The sequence below is a fragment of the Acinonyx jubatus genome, chromosome E2 (assembly GCF_027475565.1).
Source record: "Acinonyx jubatus isolate Ajub_Pintada_27869175 chromosome E2, VMU_Ajub_asm_v1.0, whole genome shotgun sequence".
Lineage (NCBI taxonomy): Eukaryota > Metazoa > Chordata > Mammalia > Carnivora > Felidae > Acinonyx > Acinonyx jubatus.
The window spans coordinates 36511011-36520163 of record NC_069396.1 but is presented as its reverse complement, the minus strand read 5'-3'; the positions used below and the strand labels follow the sequence as shown (position 1 = coordinate 36520163).

Below are 9153 nucleotides of genomic sequence, written 5' to 3'. Positions count from 1 at the left end.
AAAAGAAAAAAAAGAGAGTAAAGCACACACATACACACACACACACACACACACACACACCAGAAAATAACAAATATTGGTGAGACTGTGGAGAAACTGAAACTTTTGTGCATTGCTGGTGGGAATATAAAATGGTGCAGCCACCATGTAAAATAGTTTGGTGACTTCTCAAAAAGTTAAACATAAACTTACCATATGATCGAGCTATTCCACTCCTAGGTATGTATGCAAAAGAATTGAAAGCAGGGACTCAGACAGATACGTACACCCATGTTCATAGCAGTATATTCATAATAGCCAAAAGGTGGAAACAACCCAAGTGTCCATCAACAGATGAATGAATAAACAAAATGCATTATATACATACAATGGCATATTACTCAACCTTAAGAAGCAATGAAATTCTGATACATGCTACAATGTGGATGAAACTTGAAAGCGTTATGCTATGCTAAGTGAAATAAGCCAGATAATAAAGGACAAACATTATATGAGTTCATTTATATGATATACTCAAACTATGCAAATTCATGTAGACACAAAGTAGAATAGAGGTTACTAGGAACTAGGAGCTGGGGGGAGGACGGCACGGGAAATTATTATTTAATGGACAGTCTATTTGGGATGATAAAAAAATTCTGGAAATAGTGGTGATTACTACACAGTGGGGATGTCTGGGTGGCTCAGTCGGTTAAGCATCCAACTTTAGCTCAGGTCATAATCTCATGGTTCATGAGTTCAAGCCCCATGTAGGGCTCTGTGCTGACAGCTCAGAGCCTGAAGTCTGCTTCAGATTCTCCCCCCCCTCCCCTCTCCCCTCTCTGCCCCTCCCCCACTTGCTCGCTCTCTCTCTCAAAGATAAACATTTTCAAAAAATTACCACACAATACTGTGAATGTAACTTATGTCACTGACTTGTACACTTAAAAATAATTAAAATGGGGGACCTAGGTGGCTCAGTTGGTTAAGTGTCCAACTCTTGATTCTGGCTCAGGGCATGATCTCTTGGTTTCCTGAGTTCAAGCCCCACATTGGGCTCTGCACTGACCATGCAGAGCCTGCTTGGGATTCTCGCTCTCCCTCTCTCTCTGTCTCTCCCCTGCTCACACTGTCTCTGTTTCCTAAAAATAAATAAATAAACTTAAGAAAAATAGTTAAAATGGTAACTTTTGTTTTGTAGATTTTAACCAGAATAAAAATAAATAAATCCACCTCAACCTACACAAAACTAAAATAAAATTTCTAAACTTCTTGGGCCACGTATAATACCATAAAAATGTTTGATAACTGCATCTAACAATCAGCTTAGCCCAGGAATGTGACAGCACAATTGCATCATAAAAACAAAATGACTCTGAAGCAGACTTCTTTACTGGTAAGAAGTGATTCTAATTAAAAAAAAAAAAAGACAAAAATATCAGAAGTTTTTGATAGTTATGTTGTTAATAATTAGACTCTGAATGAGGATTAGTTTAGAAACCAAAGAGAGGGCATGTGCTTTATCACACAACAGGAAAGCATGTACAATTAGAATCTAAAGTGTTTTCTATTGACAGCAACTGGTTAAAACCAATATGAGCCTTTTTGCATACTTTAAAACCTGAGAATAAATATGAGCTAAATAATGGAGGCAGAGAACTTCTACTTTTAGGATAAAATAAGGACTGGATTGGGGCACCTGGGTGGCTCAGTCGGTTGAGTATCTGACTCTTGATTTCAGCTCAGGTCATGAGATTGAGCCCCAAGTCGAGCTCTATCTGACAGCATGGAGCCTGCTTAGGATTCTCTCTCTGCTCATCTCTCTCTCTCTCTCTTTCTCTCTCAAACACACACACACACACACACACACACACACACACACACACACACCATGAATAAACTTTGAAAACAAAAATTTTAAAAAGAACTAGATTTACCCTCTTATCTGAAACAACTAGAAATATGGACAAAATATATGAAATAACAACAACGAAAAAGAAATAATAGTTCTCAAGACATTGGACATCAAGCAACATAGGACAGTGATGCATAAGAGATGGGGAAGAAATAGGTGAACCCTACAATCGCTCCAGTTTTTAGAGAGCTAGAGAAAAAGTAAAATATATTAAATAGAGACAGGAAATATTTTAAAAGCCTCAAAATGAAACTGTAGAGAGGAAAACTACAACATCTGAGATGAAAAATACACTGGATGGGATTAAGGGCAGGTTAAGTACTGCAGAAGAAAAGACTAGTGAACTTGAAGACATAGCAATAGAAACTATCCAAAAAGAAAAAGAAAAACAACTAAAAAGAAGAAGGATGAGGAGAAAAAGGGAAAGAACAGAGCAATAATGAGCCATGGGACTTCAAGTGGCCTAACATATGTATAATAAGAGTCTCTACAGGAAGAGAAAAAAACAGTGGCCCCAAATTTCCAAATTTGATGAAAACCGTAAATCCACTGACACAAGGTCAATGAACCCCAAGCATAAGCAGCATCACTCCTTGTCATTCAGCACTCAGCTGAAATGTCACCATTCCTGAGAAGCCTTCTCTTACCAACAAACCTTAAGTATTCATTATGCGATTATCTTATTTTTAAAATTGTCTACTTTTCATTACATATCCTTACTTCCACCCCAATGTAAGCTCTACAAAGATAGGACCCTTGTCTTCATACAGAACCACTGTATTTCCAGAGCCTATCAGAGTCCCTAGCACTTAGAAGATGCTCAATACATATTTCATGAATAAATTAATGACTTCATTCATTCCTAACTTTCAGGAATAAATTCCTACATCAAAATCCTTCTCAAATGATCAAAACCAGTCTTTTTGTATTCCCAACATTTTCTTTTGCTCCCAGACTAATATAATATGGCATTATATTGGTACTAATTAGCAAATAATACGGCAATTATTTGTGCTAATTTTTTTTGTCTAATAGTTAAGTCACCTCACTATTTCTTGAGGAATTACCTATAAGAAAATAATCGTGCCAGTCCAGACTGATTTCAGGTAAGCCTCTGGCAACACTACTTCCAGGCTTGACATGCAGCTTCCCAGAGAGTATATTCTCAGTTATACAGTAGAGCATCAATCCATCATGGCAGCAGTTTACTAAACAACTACTACTGGAAAACACTATAAACATTATCCATTTAATCTATAATGAGGTTACAGATGAGGAAACTGAGGCCTATGAAGGTGAAGTAACGTACCCAGTGACATGGCTGGTCGGTAGCAGAACCAGAATATAAACTCAAGTCTGTTTGACTCCAGGTGTTTTTCATATCACACTAAGATAAAATTGAAGCTGTTGTGAAATTGCAGCTAAGTATTAAAACAGCATTCATCTCACCAGGAGGGATATAAATTTTCAGTCTTCTTTTCCATCTGATAAAAAGAAAAAGACCAAATTATTAATATGTACACCCAGCAACTCAAAGGGCCTCTGCTATTGTCTGAAATGAGAATCAATAACAAACACTTGCCTCAGCCAAGATATTTTCTCTTAAAGCCAAAACCTCTGGGATGCAGCAGAAGTGGCATAAGAGGGAAATATATAGCAACCCAGTCCTTCCTAAAGAAGGAAGAGAGGTCTCAGATACACAATATAACCTTACACCTAAAAGAGCTAGAAAAAGAACAGCAAGTAAAGCCCAAACCCAGCAGAAGAAGGGAAATAATAAAGGTTAGAGCAGAAATCAATGATATTGAAATCAAACATAACTGACCAATTAACCCAGCAGCTGGTTCTTTAAAAGACTTAGCAAAATTGGGGCACCTGGGTGGCTCAGTTGGTTAAGCATCCAACTTCAGCTCAGGTCATGATCTTACAGTCAGTGAGTTCAGGCCCTGCATTGGGCTCTGCACTTACAGCTCAGAGTCTGGAGACTGCTTCAGATTCTGTGTTTCCCTCTCTCTCTGCTCCTCCCCCACTCATGCTCTGTCTCTGTCTCTCAAAAATAAACAAACATTAAAAAATATTAAAAAGAAGACAACAAAATTGATAACCCCCTACCCAGATCAATCAAAAAGAAAAAGGAAAGGACCCAAATAAATAAAATCAAGAATGAAAGAGGAGAGATCACAACCAACACCACAGAAATACAAACAGTAAGAGAATATTATGAGCAATTATATGCCAAGAAATTGGGCAATCTGGAAGAAATGGACAAATTCCTAGAAACATATAAGTACCAAAACTGAAATAGGAGGAAATAGAAAATTTGAACAGACCCATAACCAGTAAGGAAATCGAATTAGTAATCAAAAATCTCTCAAAAAACAAGAGTCCAGGGCCAGATGGCTTTCCAGGGGAATTCTACCAAAAATTTAAGGAAGAGTTAACACCTATTCTCTTGAAGCTGTTCCAAAAAATAGAAATAGAAGGAAAATGTTCAAACTCTTTCTATGAAGCCAGCATTACCTTGATTCCAAAACCAGAGACCCCACTAAAAAGGAGAACTATAGACCAATTTCCCTGATGAACAGACCAGGAGAGAATGGGATGACATATTCAAAATAAAAGAAAATAGGGGCGCCTGGGTGGCGCAGTCGGTTAAGCGTCCGACTTCAGCCAGGTCACGATCTCGCGGTCCGTGAGTTCGAGCCCCGCGTCGGGCTCTGGGCTGATGGCTCAGAGCCTGACGCCTGTTTCCGATTCTGTGTCTCCCTCTCTCTCTGCCCACCCCCCCCCGTTCATGCTCTGTCTCTCTCTGTCCCAAAAATAAAAATAAACAAAATAAAAGAAAATAATGATCAATCAAGAATACAATACCCAGCAAAACTGTCCTTCAAAAAGAAAAGAGGGATAAAAACTTCCATGAACTAACAAAAGCTGAGGGAGTTCATTACCAATAGATCTGCCTTACATGAAACAGTAAAGACAGTTCTTTCAGTGGAAATAAATGGATGCTAATTAACATCATAAAAACATTAAAAATTAGTATAAAACTAATTGGTGATGGTAAATATATAGCCAAAGTTCAGTTCTGAAATTTGGTGATGGTGGTGTATAGTTCACTTTATAATTCTAGTTTAAAAGTTTGAAAAAATGAATATAGTAAAAATAACTGTATAATAATCTGTTACTAGTTACATAATATAAAAATATGTAAATTGTAACAGCAATAACTGAGAAAGTGAGAGAGAAAAGTAAAAGTGTTGAGTTTAGAAATTCTATTGAAGTTGTTATCAGCTTAAAATAGGTGTTATAATTTTAAGTTGCTTTCTGTAAGCCTCATGGTAACCTCAAGGGAAAAACCTGCAGCAATTACACAAAAGAACATAACAAAGAAGTCAAAACATACTGATACAAAGACATCAAACACAGAAGACAGCAGGATAAGAAAAAGTAACAATGAACTCACAAAACAACCAGAAAACAATTAACAAAATGGAAATGGTGAGTCCTTACCTTCACTAATTAAAGTTTTTTTTTTTTTTTTTTTTTTTTTTTTTTAAGAAATTTCTACACCCAGCATCAGGCTCAAACTCAAGACCCTGAGATGAAGAGTCACATGCTTTTCCAACTAAGCCAGCCGGGAGCCGATATCAATCAATAATCACTTTAAATGTAAATGGATTAAATTCTCCAATCAAAAGACACCAAATAGCCAAAAGGATCTCCATGTCCTTAGGGCATATTATGCTATTGTAAATGGGATTGTTTTACTTATTTCTTTTTCAGAAAATTCATTACCCACAACTGTATGGTCAATTAATCTTCAACAAAGCAGAAAAGAGTATACAATGGGAAAAGACAGTCTCTTCAACCAATGGTGTTGGGAAAACTGGACAGCATCATGCAAAAGAATGAAACTGAACCACTTTCTTACATCATACACAAAAGTAAATTCAAAATGAATTAAAGCTCTAAATGTGAGACGTGAAACCATAAAAATTACAGAGGAGAACACAGGATGCTTTGACATCAGCCATAGCAACTTCTTTCTAGATATGTCTCTTGAGGCAAGAGAAACAAAAGCAAAAATAAACTATTGGGACTACATCAAAATAAAAATCTTCTGCATAACGAAGTAAACAATCACCAAAATGAAAAGGCAACCTACTGAATGGGAAAAGATATTTGCAAATAATATATCGGATAAAATGTTAGTATCCAAAATATATAAAGAACTTATACAACTCAACACCCCCAAAACAAATAATCCAATTAAAAAATGGGCAGGAGACATGAATATACATTTTTCCAAAGACATACAGGCAACCAACAGACACATGAAAAGATGCTTAACATCACTCATCATCAGGGAAACAGAAATCAAAACTACAATGAGATAACATCTCACACCTGTCAGAATGGCTAAAAGTAACAATACAAGAAACAACAGGTGCTGGCAAGGATGTGGAGAGAGAGGAACCCTCTTGCACCATTGGTGGGAATGCAAACTGGTGCAGCCACTGTGGAAAACAGTATGGAGGTTTCTCAAAAAGTTAACAATAGAAATACCCTGTGATCCAGCAATTGCACTACTAGGTATTTACCCGAAGAATACAAAAATACTAATTTAAAGGGATACGTGTACCCAAAGTTTATAGCAGCATTATTTACAATAGCCAAATTATGGAAAGGGCCTAAGTGTCCATCAACTAATGAATGGATAGAGAAGACATGTGTGTGTCACACACACACACAGGAATATTACTCAGCTATAAAAAAGAATAAAATCTTGGCATTTGCAATGACATGGATGGAGCTAGAGAGTATTATGCCAAGTAAAATAAGTCAGAGAAAGGCAAATACCATGGGATTTCACTCATATGTGTAATTTAAGAAACAAATGAACAAAGGGGGAAAAAAGAGGGAGGCAAAGCAAGAAACAGACTCAACTATAGAGAACAAACTGATGGTCATCAGAGGGGAGGTGGGTTGGGGGTCAGGGGAAATAGGGGATAGGGATTAAGGAGTGCACTTGCTGTGATGAGCACCAGGTGTTGTATGGAAGTGTTGAATTACTATATTATACACTTGAAACTAATATTACACTGTATGTTAACTAACTGGAATTTAAGTAAAAACTTAAAAAAATTTTTGTTAGTGTATTGAAATGCTAATGATTTTGGTCTATTAATTTTATATCCTGAATTTTACTGAAATTATTGATAAGATCTAACAGATTCAATAAAGGATGCATAATAATTGTTCTACAGATGCTCAGAGAGCTACAAGAAAATGCAGATGTAAAAAAATGCAGAAAAACAAGAACAAAATACAAAATTCAATAGATAAAAATATAAAAACAGAACCAAATAGGAATTCTGTGGCTGAAGAATACAATGACTGGAATGAAAAATTGAAGAGTTTCAAGAGCATACCTGAACAAGCAGAAGAGAGAATCAGTGATGTAGAAGACAGATCAATTGAAATTATACAAACAGAAGAAGAAAAACTAATGAATGAGAATGAAGAAAGCCTTGGAAGTTATGACACACCATCAAAAGAAATACTGTGTGCATTATTGGAGTCCCAGAAGAGAAGGTGAAAGGAGTAGAAAACTTATTTCAAGAAATAATGGCTGAGAACATCCCCAAAACGGGGAAAGATTTGGTCATCCAAGTTCATGAAGCAAATAGGTGACTTCAAAATGTCAATCCAAAATGTTCTTCTCCAAGACACAGAGTAATAAAACTGTCTAAAAACAAACAAACAAACAAACCACCACCACCACCATCACCAGAGAATTTTTACAGCAGCAGGAGAAAAAAATAATTGTCCCTGTAAAGTGGATGTCTTAGCAGAGACCTTACAGACAGGGGAAATAGAATGATATATTCATACTGCTAAAAGAAAGTAACCGCCAGTCAAGAATTCTTTACCCAGCAAAGTTGTCCTTCAGAGTTGAAGGCCAAAAGACTTTCCCTAATAAAATCAGAGAGAATTGATCACTACTAAACCTGCCTTCCCAGCAATGTTGAGAAAAGTTTTTCAAGCTGAAACAAAAGGACACTAATTATTAACATGAAAACATATGAAAATATACAATACACTGGGGTAAAAGTAAACATAAAGACAGATTCAAAATGCTTTAATACTGTAATATGTGCTAATTAACTCTAGAATAAAGATTTAAAAACAAAGATATTAAAAATAGTTATAGCTTAAATAATTTAATGAATACACAATAAGCAAAATGTAAATAGTGACATCAGAAATGTAAAAGGGGAGCTTTTGAGGGACAGAGGCAGAGTAGGTGCATATTTAGGTTGTGGAGCTACATGACCTTGCAGGGGTCCTGGGCAGGGCCTGTGCACCCTCCTTTTCTAGTTGGGGTTTGGTATGTAGTCCGAGTCTCCCTAATGTACAGAGGCAGAGGGAAAAGCCTCTAGCCTCCTCGCTGTCGTGTCTTTGTTGCCTGGGGCTTCCAGCCTAAGGGTTATATCTTCAAGTGCAGGAGCACTGCAATAGAAAAAAAAAAGGGGGGGGGTGCAAAAGGATAGACTATTTGTATATAACCAAATATTCACAGAAAATAGACTATTAGATCTCTAAGATGTGTTATATAAACCTCATGGTAGCCACAAAACAAAAATCTATAAGATACACAAACGATAAAGGAAAGGAAATCAAAACATACTATGAAAAACATCAACTTACAAAGGAAGTCACCAAGAAATGAAGAAGAAAATGGAACCACAAAACAGAAAATAAGAAGATGGAATTAGCAAGTCCTTAGCTATCAATAAATACTCTAAATGTTGATGGATTGAAAATAAATAAATAAAGGTTGATGGATTGATTTCTACAATCAAAAGCCATGGAATGGCTAAATGAATTAAAAAGAAACAAGACCCAACAATATGCTACTTAAAAAGACTCACCTCAACTCTAAGGACATACATAGATTCAAAGTGAAAAGATGGCAAAAGATAGTCCATGCAAGTGAAAACCAAAGGAGAGCAAGGAGATCTATACTAATATCAGATAAAATAAACTTTTGTTTTGACATTTCTTAATTTTATTTTTTTAATTTTACATCCAAATTACATATAGTGCAAAAATGATTTCAGAGTAGATCCCTTAATGCCCCTTACCCATTTAGCCCATCCCTTCCCACACCCCCTCCAGTAACCCTCTGGTTGTTCTCCATATTTATGAGTTTCTTATGTTTTGTTTCCCTCCCTGATTTTATATTCGTTTTGTTT

At 36.2% G+C, this 9153-nt stretch overlaps 1 non-coding gene across 1 annotated transcript; it reads left to right on the top strand.

Moving 5' to 3' along the window:
• Window positions 1-8262: 8262 nt before the first annotated feature.
• LOC113595274 (small nucleolar RNA SNORA57) lies at window positions 8263-8410 on the top strand. The gene has a single exon (XR_003415765.1). It is a non-coding gene; the product is annotated as a small nucleolar RNA SNORA57 (small nucleolar RNA).
• Window positions 8411-9153: the final 743 nt, after the last annotated feature.